General features: G+C 34.9%; 1 protein-coding gene across 9 annotated transcripts in view; it reads left to right on the top strand.

The window, feature by feature from the left end:
* NAALADL2 (N-acetylated alpha-linked acidic dipeptidase like 2) overlaps positions 1-16,694 on the top strand; it is a 1,340,454-nt gene that overhangs the window by 299,704 nt on the left and 1,024,056 nt on the right. For all 9 annotated transcript variants that reach the window (XM_023260390.2, XM_023260391.2, XM_045036390.1 and 6 more), the window contains one exon: positions 14,965-15,073. The gene's annotated coding sequence lies outside the window, so the exon portion shown is untranslated. The remainder of the gene's footprint in view (positions 1-14,964; positions 15,074-16,694) is intronic.

The following is a 16,694-nucleotide window of genomic DNA, read 5'->3' as shown; positions in this document are numbered from 1 at the left end:
CAGTAGGAGCATAATAGGTCTGTAGGGACTGCTTCCCTATACTTTTCTTCCCCTTTTGTTATCTGGTGCTCCCTCCAATTTTTAAGCTTTTTTTTAAAAGTTTCTTCCTTTATTTTGAGAGAGAGAGAGAGAGAGAGAGAGAGAGAGCGAGCGAGCACATGCAGAAAGGGGGGAGAGAGAGGGGGAGAGAGAAAATCCACTGCAGTGGATGTAGGGCTCCATCCCACTGTGAGATCCTGACCCAAGCCGAGATCAAGAGTCCGAACACTCAACCACCCAGGCACCCCTGCCCTCAGCCCCCTGGTCCCTCCTATTTTTACTTGGAACAACCTCTGCTCCAAATCTCACAAACTCACATTTTCCAGAAAAGGAAAAACTCTGAATCCTTCATAATCCCAGGAAAGCATGGTCCTTAACTCAAACATTTGTGCTCTTTCTCTTTGGGAGTAGTTTGGTGTGGTTTGGTTTGAGGAATCCTTAACATTTCTTGAGAGGTACAGTATATTGCTAATACCCGCTGCATCTTTTTCACTTCCCTTCTTTCCAAAGACCCCTAATAGTTCATACATTTTCTCAGACTTCTACCCTACAGGTTTTGCTTACTTAAAAATCTATTAATAAGAAAATATGGAAATATAATTTTTATTGGCAAAGATCTTTTCTAACAGCGTAGTTACATTCTAACAAATGTTATTAATAGATCAGTTGGCACATGTAAATATAATACAACTAAATTTAGTTAAAATGGGCACTTTGAGCTTTAATTTAAAAAGCATATCATTACTTTTAAAATAAAAAAAAAAGCAATGAATATTCAGTAAATTAAGTGGAAGGGTCCTTGGCCTGGGGTCGTCTGATTGCAGATGACACTACCATCAGACAAAGTTGATTGGTTTTGCTGGCTAGTAGATACCTTCTTTTTACCACAATAATTTTTATGTGTGTCTATGTAAAGTCCATCCATGCCTTATTGAAAAGTCTTCCTAACCAAGAACATTTTTTCTTTACTCAACATATACATATATTTAGTACTATATTCATGGAGAGGAAGGTAGGAAATGAATCCTGCATGATAGCCAGAGAAAACAATGGAAATTCTATTTGAAGATGACTGTTCATGGCAATTTCTTGCTCCATGCACTTTTGCTTCCCTGAAACTGTGTTTGTGATGCTAATGCTGATTGGGAGGGTGTATGACATATCACATATTAAACTAAAATATGAAGGTCTTGTTCAAATAAAAGGAGTGAGATGCAAACTAGTAATTAAGAGCTATTAATTAAGAATTAACCTTTTGGAAATCCACCTCTCATAACTGCAGAGCAAGTATGCAAGAGCATAGTGTGGTGACAGATAACTGTATTTCTAAAGATATGCTATCTGCTGACTACAGTTTATGTGCCCTTATAACTTGAAATAGACTGATAAGCAATTGGGTAATTCTGAGATAATCCTAAACCTCTGTAAGCCCTTTTGAATATTTTAGTAAGCAAATGTTGATATGGTAATCCCATGTTCATATTTACATGTATTTTACTTTTTTAGGAGAATATTGCTATTTTAGGAATAGGCAAATAAGAGATGGAAAATATTTGAGTTCTGCAGTACTAAGAGATTAGGAAAACAACTACTTAATGCATATATCACAAGCTCCCTAGTGACGGGATTATTTTTTACATATTAGATTTATTTGTTGCATTTATTATGAGCATTGAACAATTACGTATTGATGATACTTTATTTGACATCTTCATGGATCTAATATACTAACTTTGTTGTAAGTAATCTGCACAATATTTATGATTTTTTGATGGATTGGTTGACCTATTCTTCATTACATTTTTACTATTAAATCATACATAAATGTTAGAGTATACACTGTACATAATACAGTATATCATCTTCAGTACTTACAATTTGCCCCTCTTGAGAATCACTTGGGGAAGTTAAAAATGCAGATTCTGGGTCCCACCTATTCAGATTCTCATTTTGATGAGACCAGGAATCTGACTTTTCACGAAACCCAGAATTGATTCATGGAGGTATTTTCAGCATAAATTGAGAGGCACTACTCTCTAGTATTTGAAGAGAAAGTCATTTGCTAACCTATAACATGTTTTGTTCATGTAAGGAGCACATATTGTGTTAATTTCATCTTTCTAGTCACACCCATTGTAAGCACTTTTCCAGTTGTACCTCCCATAGTAGAAAGTGTTGTCTCTACATTTTCTCATTTACCTACCAGTAAAAATGTGTTTTGGGAGATGAGGCCTCTGGCTTCATAAAACTATAATTCATCAGACTTTAGCCTTTTGAGATTAGTTTAAAAATAATAACAAAACACCATAGTTTTCTGCTTAAGTGTTTGTTTTAATTAGAAACCTTGCCCTTTTATTTATTTAGTATTCTTTCACCTTCATTATTATTGAGAGTTTTCAGTGGGTCATCATGAATATACTTGCATTTGCATATTAATACAGGAAAATTCTAAGTGTAAAGACATAATTAAATTTCAAGGATCAATTTGTACCCAAGATAACATTTATAAGCCAATTTGGAATTTCTCCTATGAGATACCTGAATCTAAAAGGTTAAGTAGTGGGAATTTACTACATGTTTCAAACTAAATCTAAATATTATTGCAAAATCGCCTTCTTTTTAAAGCAATCATCCAGATTTCAAGAGAACGATTCTTTGTAGAGTTGACTCCTGTGATATGATATGGTTAGGAGAAAATTATGTTAAAACACATGTTGTCAGAAATATTTCAGAAATGCTCTCATTGAAACCATGGTGATTTTGGTCAGTGGGCAGAGAACCTCAGGAATATGTAATATACGTAATGACTCAGTGAAGATGATTGTTTTAAAAGCAGCACAATAGGGATGACTAGTGGTTTCTTTCTTTCTTTTTTTTTTTTTTTAACTATATTTCTGTTTCCCTACAAATGTATTTGGGATCCCTTTCAATAAAAGAAAAGTTTGGAAGTTGTATTGCCTCATGGATCATCTACCCTCTATCCTCAAACATCTCCCTTTCTGGCCCTTTGCCTTCGGTCTACTCTCTTCAATCAACTACAGTCTGGCCTCTCCCTTCACTACCACATTGAAACTACTCCCGCCAAGTCACCAATGACTTTCTAATTGCTAAACCCAAAGGAAGCTTTCCAAGTCTCAGTGCTGTGCCAAAGCTATGTTGGAAATTATGGTAAAAGGAAAAAGGTGTGCCCTGTATACACTTATTAAGATATCCTCCTATATTTTGAACCAAGCAGAAAAAGTTAGTAAAAGCTCTACAATCAGGAAACATGATTATTTATAAAGCCCCATGCTGTCCAATTTATTGGCCCACCATTGTCAACCCCAAAACCTGCCTGTGGGAAAACAAAGGCTTTGCAGGTTCAGGAACTGCAGGCTGTCATGATGCACAGTAATGCTGTGTAATAAAACATACAAACAGCAACCTTGTCTTTATTTAAATTTTGATGTTTTGTTCATCGTGGATTCTTTTAATTTTTATTTTTAAAATAATGCATTTACATATTTTGATTACTGATTGATGCCCCTTAAAGTGTTTTTGCCCAAGTGGATGCTTCACTCACCCCTAATTCCAGCCCCGCTCGCAGTACTTGGTCTCTGTGCACTGGGTACTATTTTTTCTGTATCTTAAATCTGTCCCCTCTGAGATTCTGTCAGACTGTTGTCTTCTGATTCTTTTGAGTTCTGCAGTACTAAGAGATTAGGAAAACAACTATTTAATGCATATATCACAAGCTCCCTAGTGACAGGGAGTCACCAGTATTCCTTCTCAGTATCTTTCCTGGGATGCTCTTCTATTTTTTGAGCCCCTCAGTATTTGTTGCTCTCAGTAGCTCATGCTCAATGCTTTAAGCGTGCTGTTGTTTATACTCTTCCTGGCTGCATCTGCTCATTTCCAGTGCTATTGCTTTTATCCACGCCTTCATTATTTCATGGCTGGAGAATTGCACTAGGCTGCTAACAAATTTCTCTCATTTTCATGCTGGCTCCTTTCTGATCCAAATGCAGGCGGAATGATTTTTTCCTAAAGTGAATACGTAATTCATTTATTTGTTAACCAAATATTTATTTAGTTTTTTTTTTTTTTCCTGCACCAGGGACTGTTTCAGATTCTAGGGGTAAATCAGTAAGGAAAGGCCATACTTTCCTGAAACTTCTATGTTAATTTTATTTGAATATTGCTTTGGGCTTATTCTAGAGTTGTACTGAATTCTTATCTAAATATATTTGCATGATGGGTTGGGTGGGTGGGAAAGGGATTTCCCCCTTTTCTCATATTTTGACTATAGAAATTTTTGAATATTTATTATCTTCCAGTCAGTTGTACATAAAGTGGTGGAAGACTAATTTAGCTTTCTAAAAAATTGTTTTTCATTAAGGGGTTGGAAATTATGACCCACTGACTTGTTAGTACTTTGAATTTTCTTCTAGGCTCAGAAATACAAGATAATGTAATCACCCTTTTTCTTTACTTTTTATTTCTGAGTCAATAGATTTTATACATATTGCTAACTGTATCCCAAGTCTTAGAGCATATGTGTTGCCATAGCCTCTAAGCAAATTGTAATCCAGTATAGTGACATGTTTTACTTAGCTCACACTGTGTGTGTGTTTGCTTTAATTTAATTCAGTTATTTTTTAAATTAATAGACTTTATTTTTTATAGTGCAGTACTGCAGTTTTAGATTCACAGCAAAATTGAGCAGAGAGTACAGAGGATTCCCATGTATCTTTTCTTCATGGATGTACAGCCTCCCCACTATCAACATCATACCCAGAGTGGTACATTTATAACAACTGATGAACCTCTAATGATGTCTGATGCACATCTTTTCATAATTCTTATTTCCACTTGTATATCTTTTTAGTGAGATATCCAGATCTTTGAACTGGATATCTAAGTCCATTTTTTAACTGGACTACCCATTTTCTTATTATTGAGTTTCAAGGGTTCTTTCTATATTTTGGATAACAGGTTTTTTTTGAAAATATTTCTCTCAGTCTGTGGCCATCTTCCAATTCTCTTGATAGTGGCTTTCACATAGTATATTTTTAATTTTAATGAAGTCCCACTTATCAATTCCTTATCATGGATCATGCCCGTAGTGTTGTATCTAGAAAGTCATTGCCAGATCCAAGGTCATCTGGATTTTGTTTTATGTTATATTCAAGGAGGTTTATAGTTTTGCATTTTATATTTAGGTCTATGATCCATTTTGAACTAATTTTTATGAAGGTTGTAATTTCTGTATCTAGATTGATTTTTTTTTTTTTTTTTTTTGCGTATGACTGTCTAGTTATTCCAATACCATTTGCTGAAAAGACTGTCATTCCTTGACTGAATTGCCTCTTTCTTTGTCAAAGGTCAGTTAACTATATTTGTGTGGATCTATTTGTGATAGATAGATAGATAGATAGATAGATAGATAGATAGATAGATAGATCTGTTGTGACCTCTCCATTTTGTTTCATTGATCTATTTATCTATTTCTTCACCAATACCATGCTGTCTTGATTACTATGGTTTTATTGTAAGTCTTGAAGTCGGGTGGCATCAGTCCTCTGACTTTGGTCTTCTTCAATATTATGTTGGCTATTTGGGATCATTTGTCTCTCTTTATGAACTTTAGAATAATTTTGTTAATATCCACAAAATAATTTGCTAGGATTTTAATTGGGATTGCACTGCATCTATCTATCAAGTTGGAAAGGACTGACACATGGACAGTATTAAGTCTTCCTATCTGTGAATATGGAATATCTACTTAGTTCTTTGATTTCTTTCATCAGAGTATTATAGTTTTATTTATATGGATCTTGTATGTGTATTTTTAGATTTATACTTAAGTACATTTTGGGGTGCTAATGTAAATGGTATTTTTTTAGCTTCAAATTCCACTTATTCATTGTGACCATGTTGGAAAACAATTGACTTTTGTATATTCTCCTGTGTATCAACTTTGCTATAATTGTTCCAGGAAATTTTTGTTGATTATTTCGCTTTTTCTCCATAAGGCAACCATATCATCTATGAACAAAGACAGATTCGTGTCTTCCTTTTTCATCTGTAAATATATTATTTCCTTTTCCTGTCTTATTGCATTAGCTAGGACTTCCCATATGATGTTGAAAAGGATTAGGAGAGGGGACATACTTCATTTGTTCTTGATCATAGAGGGGAAACATCTAGATTCTCATCATTAAGTATGATGTCATCTGCAGGATTTTTATATGTTTTTTTATCAAGTTGAAAAAGTTCCTCCCTGTTCCTAGTTTGCTGAGAGGTTTATTATGAATAGGTGTTGGATTTTACCAAATATTTTTTCTCCATCTATTATGTATGTATGTATATATGTATGTATTTATATGTATATATAGGTATATATATACATATAAATACATACATATATATGTATATTTTTTTCCCTCTAGACTGTTGATATAATGAATTGCATTAATTGATTTTTGAATGTTGAAAGCAGCCTTGAGTATTTGGGATAAATCCCACTTGCTCAGAGTGTGTAATTTTATACACAGTGTGTTTTTTAAAAAATGTGTGACATTCAAAAATTGAGACCTACCCTAACTTCATTTTGGGATTCTTTGACAAAGAAGAATGGCCATCCTTGAACTTATCATCCCACATGGCAACAGTCTGCTAGTCTTGCTACTTCTAACTTTACCAGTCTTTGCAACTCTTCATTGCTTTATGTCCAGTAGCTTCACTTATTTCCATTGCCAGCCTAAATAGACTCAAGCATCCTCATTCCTCAGAGCCAATGAGCATGCTCCAAGTGCTTATGTTACTTCACTATGTGTTACCTAAACCTCTTCACATTGGTGAGTCTCTTCATTCCTTTGCACTTGTAACCCTATTACACTCTTACCACTTCTTTTACATGAATCCTGTTCTTACCACCTTTTAAAAGTTGAAGTTCATTAAAATCCCACCATTAGTCTTTTCTTTTTCTCTACACATTCTGTATGGACAGTTATCCCCTCTTGGTGGTTTTTCACATCCTAGAGTCCCTGCTATTCTCCCTTGTGCATACTACTGACTTACATTAATATTAAGATATTTGTTGAGTATATAAAGTGTCCCAAGAAACCATAGAAAACATCAAAGGAATAATGACTTGAGACAGGCCTTTAAAGGGAATGGTGAGTCACAGATTTGAAATGATGGTGATAGTTGGAAGAAATGGGAAAAAAGGATATATGTCATGAAACATATTGACAGTCTGGAAATGTGTTCAGTTTATTGTCACTAGTCTAGTTGTAATCTTAATTACAGGGCAACAGATGAAGTTCTAAAGGTTCCTACCTATTTAACAATGAAAGAGTGTCCTCAAATCAAACACAATCTTAAAGACCAGTCTGGAAAGAAAATAATATTTAGATCTTTCCTTGTTATAGGGTTTGTTTGTTTGTTTGTTTATATAGCAGTTACATCCATACAGTGGAATATAACTTGTCAATAAAAAGGAATGTGGTAGTGATACAAACTATGATGTGATGAACCTCAAAAATATAAGTAAAAGAAACCAGAAACAAAGATCACATATTATATGACTATAACATTATATATCCAAAAATGACCAAACAGTGGTTTTCTGGGGCTAGGATTGGGAGTGAGGATTGGCTATAAATGGCATAAGGAAGCTTTTGGAGATAAATAAGTTTTCTAAAATTGGATTATAGTGATGGTTGCATTATGATATAAATTTACTAAAAAAACCCATTGAATTAGACACAATGGATATATTGTATAAATTATATCTCAGTAAAGCTATTAAAAATAGCAATAGGTAGTCTTTTTCTATGCACTTATAAAGCAGAGTGGGACTAAGCAAGGTGCCCCAGCACACATAGCTGATAAATATTAGGGCTAGCATATGAACCTAAATAGTCTCTGTTCAGAGTACTCAAAAGCATTTTTCATTAATTGCTTCCTTCTTAATCCCTAATATAACCATATGAGATGATATAATTAATATAATGTTCCCATTTTACAGATGAGAAAATAAGCCTAAAGATTAAACAACTTGCCCAAGGTCATAGAGCTCATGGTTTAGTTGGAACTGAAATTAATATCATTTTGAGTTAATTGACCAAGCAGCAGTTATCCCTGATGCATCAGATAGTTTATATTTATAAATAACTGGCAGAGGTGGTAGCATTGTAAGTGTGAAATCCAGAAAGCCAAAGTGACCTTACCTTTTAGTAATAACTTGTTGGGCTGCCTGGCTGGGATCTAGGACTTGATATACAGTACAAAGCCTAAGGCTAAGTGTCTGTGAATGGACACATGGTCTGAGAGGGAAGGGTCAGTCTTTTTTTTTTTTTTTTTAACATGAGTGGGAATAATCTCTTATTTCTTTAATTATTCTTATGTAGGAACTGACTGATTTCTAGTAGCATTTTGGTACGTATGTCATGTACCAAGAATCTGCAGCTTGTCACTCCAAATGTTCTTTTGGAAATTTTCTAGACTAATTTCCTAAAATTTATAGTGGTCACTATACAAACTAGCAGAAGTTAATAATAATGATATCTTGTGGTTACTGAGTGATTACTATCTAACAGATTGGTGTTTTACTGCTATTAACTCATTAATAATTACAAAAACCCTAAGAGCAAGTTACTACTGTTGTAATTTCTCTTCGCTTTTCAGATGAGGGAACTGAGGCATAGTAAGACTAAGTTATTTGTTCAAGGATACTCAGCTAGTAACTTGCAAAGCCAGGCTTTGAGCCCAGGCAGTCTGGCTTGGGTCTCGGTAATTAATAACTACAATAAGGCTGCATCTCAAGGCTGTAAATCTTGGGAGAGTCAATCTATGGTGGGGGTGGGGAGAGGTGTTCACTTATTCATTCATTTAGTATTTGTTGGTTGTCAACTGTTATGCAGTATACTAGGACATTGCTAGTAATTAAATATGGTTTTAACTGCAAATTTTATGAATAAACATGCTATCTTTTAATATAGCATTTCCTTGAATTTAATATTTTGAATAGACTATTTAAGAGAAGTTTTTACCTTTTGTTTTTTTATCCCATCATCTTTATCTTGTTTTGAAAAACATAAAAATAATATGAATTTCATATGGTGTAATAGTAGTAAGAATGATCATCAGAGCATTTTCATCTTGTCACTATGTTTTTTAATGTGTGTGAATTCATGACAGATATGTAAAACAAGAGTTAAAAAAAGTTCATTTAGTACATCCCACTAATCATTCCCTATGAATAATTCTCTATGGTATTTTGGCAAAGACAGGCTCTTGTCTAATTTTAAATGACTCAGTTGAGGAAGCTTCAGCTGGAGGTTGATTCTAGAGGCTAATGGACTTGGTATGAAAGGTTTCTAACATTGAGCCTAATTTTCCACTCCTTAAAATTTTAGAGCATTACTTCTAATTACTTTCAGTAACCTACTCAGCCTCTGCTGCCTCCTTGGTTCACACTATTTGTGACTCACTTGCTGTCCTTCTAGATAGGTATTATGTCTCCCCACTGTGAATTATTTCCAAGTGAAGCATATCAGTTATCTTTACATGGGCTTTTAGTCCCTATATTGAAGGATGATTATATGTGCTTTCTCTTTGATTTGGGGCTGTGTTATGCATAAATGTACCAAACTGCATATTAATCTTTGATTTAAATTTGTGAATTTCAAATCTCTGAATCAGAATTCTAATAGATAGTCTAAACAATGCCCATTTACTAAATTCGTAGGTGTGAAATCCAGGTCCATATTACCCATTTTTTTAATACACAGAAGATCTGAATGCTTTTCCTATTTTCCATAGATACATGTCCAAATAAAAACTCTTAACTGGATATTAAATAAATGTTTATGTAGATTTTAGGTATATGAAGTCTAATGCCACTTTTCAAAAGAGAAATAATGATCATGTAGAAACAATGATTTTTTAAGACTAAGAAGTGTGAATTTTCTAGAAGCTGTCAGTCAGTAGTTTATTCTTATTTTTTTATTTAAAAAATTTTTTAAAAAATGTTTATTTATTTCTGAGACAGAGAGAGACAGAGCATGAGTGAGGGAGGGGCAGAGAGAAAGGGAGACACAGAATCCAAAGCAGGTCCAGGCTCTGAGCTGTCAGCACAGAACCTGATGTGGGGCTCGAACTCACAAACCGTAAGATCATGACCTGAGCCGAAGTCTGTCTCTCAACCAACTGAGCCACCCAGGTGCCCCAGTAGTTTATTCTTATTGATTGACATATTTCTTTCCACCTTTATGTAGAGACTCTTCATCGGTCAAATAATTTTACTGTTTGTTTCTTGGTACAGCTACCAGGCTTTCCGCATTAAATATAATACATTGAGGCACATTTCTTCCCAGAAGAAATAACTTCATCTTGCTCGTCTCTTATCAATACCTTGCTATTATTTTTTTGTGGATTATAACCCTTTCACATCCTAGCCATAGCTGCTAGTCTAGTCTGTGTTTCAGATGGAAACAATCACGAAGGAGGATTTATTGTAAAGTTTAAACATACATTATTTTGTGAAAATTGTATATATTACATAACATAATTATATATTGTTTTTCCAGGGGAAATGCTACCTTCCACAATGCTTGGTGGTGATTTTTCCTTATTTCTACCCACACACTATCATGGAAAGTGCTGTCTGGTCACATCTGAGACTCAGAGCTGGGATACACATGTTGGAACGAATCCTTGATTAGCAGGGTCCCATACTGAGCTGTAGTCTGCTTGCCTGTGTCCCTGCTGAGAATTCTTGTGTAAAGGTTTGTCTTGACAGGCAGTCCTATAAAAACTGGATCTTATCTGCTATATTGCTTTGATATTTCAATCTAAATTGGATAGATTTTACACTTTGACACTTGGTATATTGTCTTTCCTTCGGATATACAGCTCATAGCTATATTAACATTTACTGAAAGTGCTAAAGCAATTCCCACATCAAAGTAATCCTGCTCTATAGTGTTCTTTCAGAGTAAACTCAACGTGCCATGTTTCAGGACAGGTGAAACATAATTTCTATCCTTTAATTACTTAAAAATCTCTGTACACACTACTAGTAGCTGAAGAAACTGGATCTGCTATAACCAGGCCAAGTCGTTATGGCCAGGTGCTAATAAATGATTCTCTCTTTATCTGATTTGTAGTTCCCAAAGTTGAGTGTGATTAGAATCAGTTGGAGTTCTGCTAAAAACATGGATTACTGTCTCCATCTTCAGAGTTTCAAATCTGTAGTCTGGATGGGGCCTAAGATTTTGCATTTCTGACAAGTTCCCAGGTGATGCTGGTGCTTCCAGTCCAGGGATCACACTTTAAGAACTGGATTATACAGTGTTTTCTAACCACAGTGCTTAAGGCTGTGAATGGGCCAGATCCCTTCTGGAGCCCATGCTGGAGAACCACAGAACTAATACACTGATTGGCAAGCTTATTCTGAATTGGAGCAGATGGTAAATATTATAGGGTTGTGGACTTGTGGGTTAGACAGTCTCTGTTGCAACAACTCAACTCTGCTGTTATAGTAGGAAGGCAGCCATAGACAATACAGAAACAATGGATGTGTTTTCTGTGCAGTAAAATTTTATTTACAAGAACAGACAATGGGCTGAATTTGGCCTGTGGACTGTAGTTTGCCAATCCCTGATCTGATTCATCTATGAGTTACTTGTACCTTTCCTGGCTCACAAATTATCTGTATCCTGTACAGTAGCCAGCAACTGTGTGTCCAACTTTGAGCTGAGAGCTTTGGGGGAATATATATAAGAAGCATACTTTTCTTCAAAAGATTAGATCACTATAATATAGACTTCAAAAAATTTAAATTCCTAGGCTGGAAGAGATTTCATGATATGAGTGAATCTTGGAGAATGAGTAGAAACTAGGCAAAAGAGAGCAAAATAAATGTCTTAGAAAGGAAGGCCAGCAAGAGAAAATGCATGGAGGGAACACTGTATTCTTCCAAAGGGCAGCAAGGAGATTTGTGATATGGAAAGGATTGAAAATATTAAGAGCCACAGATGCCATTTAACTAGCATTTATTAAATGTTATTAAATGCATAACTAACATTATGCGTTTATTATGCATACTCTCTATATTGGCACAGTGATAGGTCTCTGGGGCATAGCTAACCAAGGCATAGCCCTTGCCTTCAAGAATCTCAGGTGTATCAAGATAGTACAGAATTCCAAAGCCATATACAGGTATCACGAATGAGATATTCTAAAATTCTTAGCTCATAGTGGGCTTTTCAAAGGGCATTAAACTGAAAATGAAATTTATATGGTTGACAACAGGAAATTTTTGTTAGTTCTTGATCAGTAGAGTGGCTTGAAGAAAACTTTAGGAAAAGTCATCCTCCATAAGCTAGTAAAATGGTAACCTTATAAAAGAACGATTGTTAGTAATAAACTCACAGAAAATTTGCTAAGTTGTATAATAGTTGTATTGGGTTGTTGTTTTGCTTGGTTTTGGTTTTTTGTTTTGTTTTTATATACTTATGAAGATCCAAAATTAGTATGTTATGTTTGTATCAAGACATTATAAGAACTCAGGGCAAATTCTAGGGAGTGGTACCATTTTGTCTTTGTGATACAGGTATATACCATTTAATAGTCTGTATAAAGAAAAAACCTCCATAGACAAGTGGAGCTTTTTATTTCTGAGATTTTATTCCTAAAACATTGGATATAGGGTCTCAGTGGAGTCTATTATCAAATTAAACATCTAGTGGAGCTGATGGTATGTGTTGGTGTGAGTGTTTGAATAAGATGATCTCTAAGCTTCCTTCTAATTTCATTGTTCTGACTTTAGATGATATTTGAAAGATCCACAAGGAAGAAATTCAGGCAAGTTTCCCTAAGAACCTGAGAAAATCACATCTTGAATAATGCATTTCAAAACATGAAACTAGATTTTATTTCACTTAGTAAATAAAATCCTGAATTCGTGGTTTAAAAAAACAAGGGTTGATCAAAGGCATTATTTTGGACAAGATGAAATATGACTTTTCAGTATCTAAACTATTTTACACAGTTTGATTTTTAATCAAATGCAGAGATACAGATGACAGCATGCCATTTTTAGCTAGTTAGATACCAAGAGAAAGGTGATGGGTAAATTCTCAGGCCTGTGACTTGTAGCTGGACAACTTAGGTCTCCATGAGCATGCCAATATCATTTTTATAATGGCTCCTTCATTTTCAGTGTTGAGGGAGAGCAGAAACCTACATTTGTACTAAGACAGTAATCAATTTCTTGCCCAAGCTTGGATAGAATATTGAGGTATTTTTAAATAAAAATTGAGAATTTAGTAGTTATCTTCAATCCTCCCCATTTCACATCACAGTTATTCCCCACAAATGAGATATTCTAAAATGTCCTGTCTCTATGTGTGTTTGTGTATGTGTGGATATGAATCTATACTGATGATATAATGTCACTAATCTTGAGCCAAGAACTTTATTTGAAAATAAGTGGGTCCACAAAGCTTCTCATTGCTGTATTGACCAAGTTAGGTTACTGTTATCAAGAAGCTTGAAATTGGTGAGAAAAGAAAAAGAAGGGTTGGATGAGACTTCAAAATTGGATAAATCTGCAGGAACTACCTGAATCAATTTTTCCTGAAAGCAGAAGAAATTTAAGAGAAAAATCCGGAAATTTTATTTCACTCTCTATTTTGGTAGTTGAGTACTTTATGACACATTATTTACTATTACTTAAAGTTTAAGGGAGATATATGATTTTGAAATGTGGGAGAAAAAATTAGGAAAGCAACGAGAAAGTAAACACAAGGAGTCACAAGCTTGTGCAATACTGCAAGTTGACTTTGACTGAAGAAAATGAATAATTTGTGGGGAATTTTAAAAGGAGGATAAAACACTGTACAGTTTTCAGATATTGCAAAGCTAAGGTCAAAATATAAAAATAGGAGAAGTAAAAATAAGTAGCTCTATAATTATGGCATTATTTTGTTAATGTCTTTTTAATTTATTTTTGAAAGAGAGAGAGACAGCGTGAGTGGGGTAGGGACAGAGAGAGGGAGACACAGAATCTGAAGCAGGCTCCAGACTCTGAGCTGTCAGCACAGAGCCTGACGGGGGCTTGAATTTGTGAACTATGAAATCATGACCAGAGCCAAAGCCTGCATGCTTAACTGACTGAGCTACACAGGCACCCCAAAATTATGGCCTTATTAATATCACAGCCCATAAATATGAAATGTAGATAACTAATTTTAGTATTAGGGGATCTAAAATAATAACAAAAGTCTGTCAATCTCCTGAAATGCTTTATATCCATTATTGGGCATCTAATATGTGTTAGGCAATGTGTTAGGCACATTGCATACAATGTCTCTACTCCTCGCAATAGATCTTCAAATTAACTATTTTCACCCTAATTTTAAAGTGAAGAAATTAATAGTTACAGAAATTACCCATAGTTACACAGGTATTTACTGGAAGAGCCAGGCTTTTGGTCTTAGCTATGCTCTTTCTACTACACTTTTTTTCCTTTGTTTAACCCTTTCTCCCCAAACAGATAATATCACCTGCTGTCCAGTTATTTGTTTTCCACTTTATCTTTTATTAGGTTTCTTAGTAGATGGCACAAGGTAAGCGTGCCAGTTAGGCTAGCTAAATTAAGGCACATAAAACATAAAAATGAGAGCAAGAGAGAAAAGTATTTGTCTGATTGTGTATACATTTGTCCTTGAAATGTTGTTCTTTAAAAAAAATGTGTAATTATACATTTTTGCAAAAAGAGTGAATAATTTCAGGCTGCTTACAGTAAAAAGAACTGATAAAGTAACTTTAAAAAGGATTAACTAAAGAATGAAATTCAGGAGCCAACTGATAAATTATCTAATACAGCTCCCAATTTAAACTGATCACCTCTGTTTTTTGATTTATGAACAGGAAATGAGCTTTGACTGTTAGGCACCTGGATGAAGAGCCCTGGGTTCAGCTTGTCAGAGTCCTGTAGCCTACAAAGACCCTCTGCTTGCACTAGGATCATTCGACTGAAGTAAGACCTAATTACTTTAATTAGAATGTAAGACTTTTACTCTTGAGTCAACTTTTAATAAGGTGACTTGGCATACCTCTATTATGTGCCAAAAACTGCTTATTTGGGGGGAAAGAATGAGAGCATTATTCTGTGGCAAATTCTTATGCATTCCAATTCCTATTCATCTTTTATTTCATGGACTTGAATACATTTCTTTAGATAGCATTATCTAAGTATTTTAATTCCAGGGATCTGTGGGTGGCTCAGTATGTTAAGTGTCCAACTTCAGCTCAGGTCATGATCTTGCACTCCCTGAGTCTGAGCCCCGTGTCGGGCTCTTACTGACAGCTCAGGGTGTGAAACCTGCCTCAGATTCTGTGTCTCCCTCTCTGCCCCTCCCTCATTTACAATCTCTCTCTCTCTCTCTCAAAAAAAAAACATTAAAAAATTGTTTTAAATATTTTAATTCTGTTGTGGCTGTTGATATTGGTATAATTTTCTTACATTTGTAGTATCAAATCATTTTTATACAACTGTAAATTTTATTATAAGTAGTCAAATTAGTCTCTTTTTAAAGTTTTATTTCTTTTTCTTTTTTTTAGTTTAGGTTGGCCCACTGATTTTATTGAAAAATGACAACAATACAGTTTGTGCCATGATTCAGCATGACTTTGCATTGCTTATTTATTTCAAGTTTGTACAGGTTAACTTTTTGGAACGTCTGTCTGTATACAGTCACATATAGACTGTAAACTTCAATTTAGGCACTAGAGGGTTTTTTTCAATTTTTAAAAAATATTTATTTTCTGAGAGTGAGAGAGCGCGAGTTGGGGAAGGGCAGAGAGAAAGGGAGACCATCTGAAGCAGGCTCCACACTGTCAGTTCAGAGCCAATGTGGGGCTTGAACTCACAAATCAGGAAGTCAGGACACCATGACCTGACTTGAAATCAAGAGTTGGATGCTTAACATACTGAGCCACTTAGGTGTCCTAGACATTAGAATTTTAATATATATCTAAAGAGAGTGTATTGTTCTTGAAACATTCTGACTTTGAAAGGATGATGCCAGTGTTTTGATTGAAATATGTTTTTCTGTAAGGCACTAGCATCAGTTAATGTTCAAATGCTGGTTTAGGCTTACTACACATGAAACTTTACAAGGCATCCATGATACAAAGACCCAAAAGGCAGCACAGAACCAAGAGCTAGGAAATCTGAGCAGACCCAGCATGTCTACCAACATACTTTAGGAACGTGGACAAATCATTTAACCTTCTGAGTATTCCCTTAGTTCTGAATTTGAAGGGGTCAGAATAAATCAGAGAAAAGTGACAAATTTACGTGCCTTGAGTTCCAGCATGTAATACAAATGGATGAAGTATCTGGGTGTGAGACAGTAGAGAATGTCAAGACTGTTGGAAGGAGCCTGTGGTCTCATAAAGCCATTCAGATTCAAACACTTTAAAGCTGGAGAAAGAAGTAAATTGTGTGGTGTGGGGGAGGGGGAAGCAAGAGGAGGATTAAATTTGGCCATTGGATTGAATCAATTCTAGGTCATTTCCATTTCAATACATGGTTGTAAAATTTTGTTACTATGTAAAGCAGTTATGGTTTGCGTTGAGCTCTGTTGTGTTCCTTT

The sequence above is a fragment of the Felis catus genome, chromosome C2 (genome assembly GCF_018350175.1).
Source record: "Felis catus isolate Fca126 chromosome C2, F.catus_Fca126_mat1.0, whole genome shotgun sequence".
Taxonomy (NCBI): domain Eukaryota; kingdom Metazoa; phylum Chordata; class Mammalia; order Carnivora; family Felidae; genus Felis; species Felis catus.
Note: the sequence above shows the minus strand (reverse complement) of the source record. Positions and strands in the feature narration are given on the sequence as shown.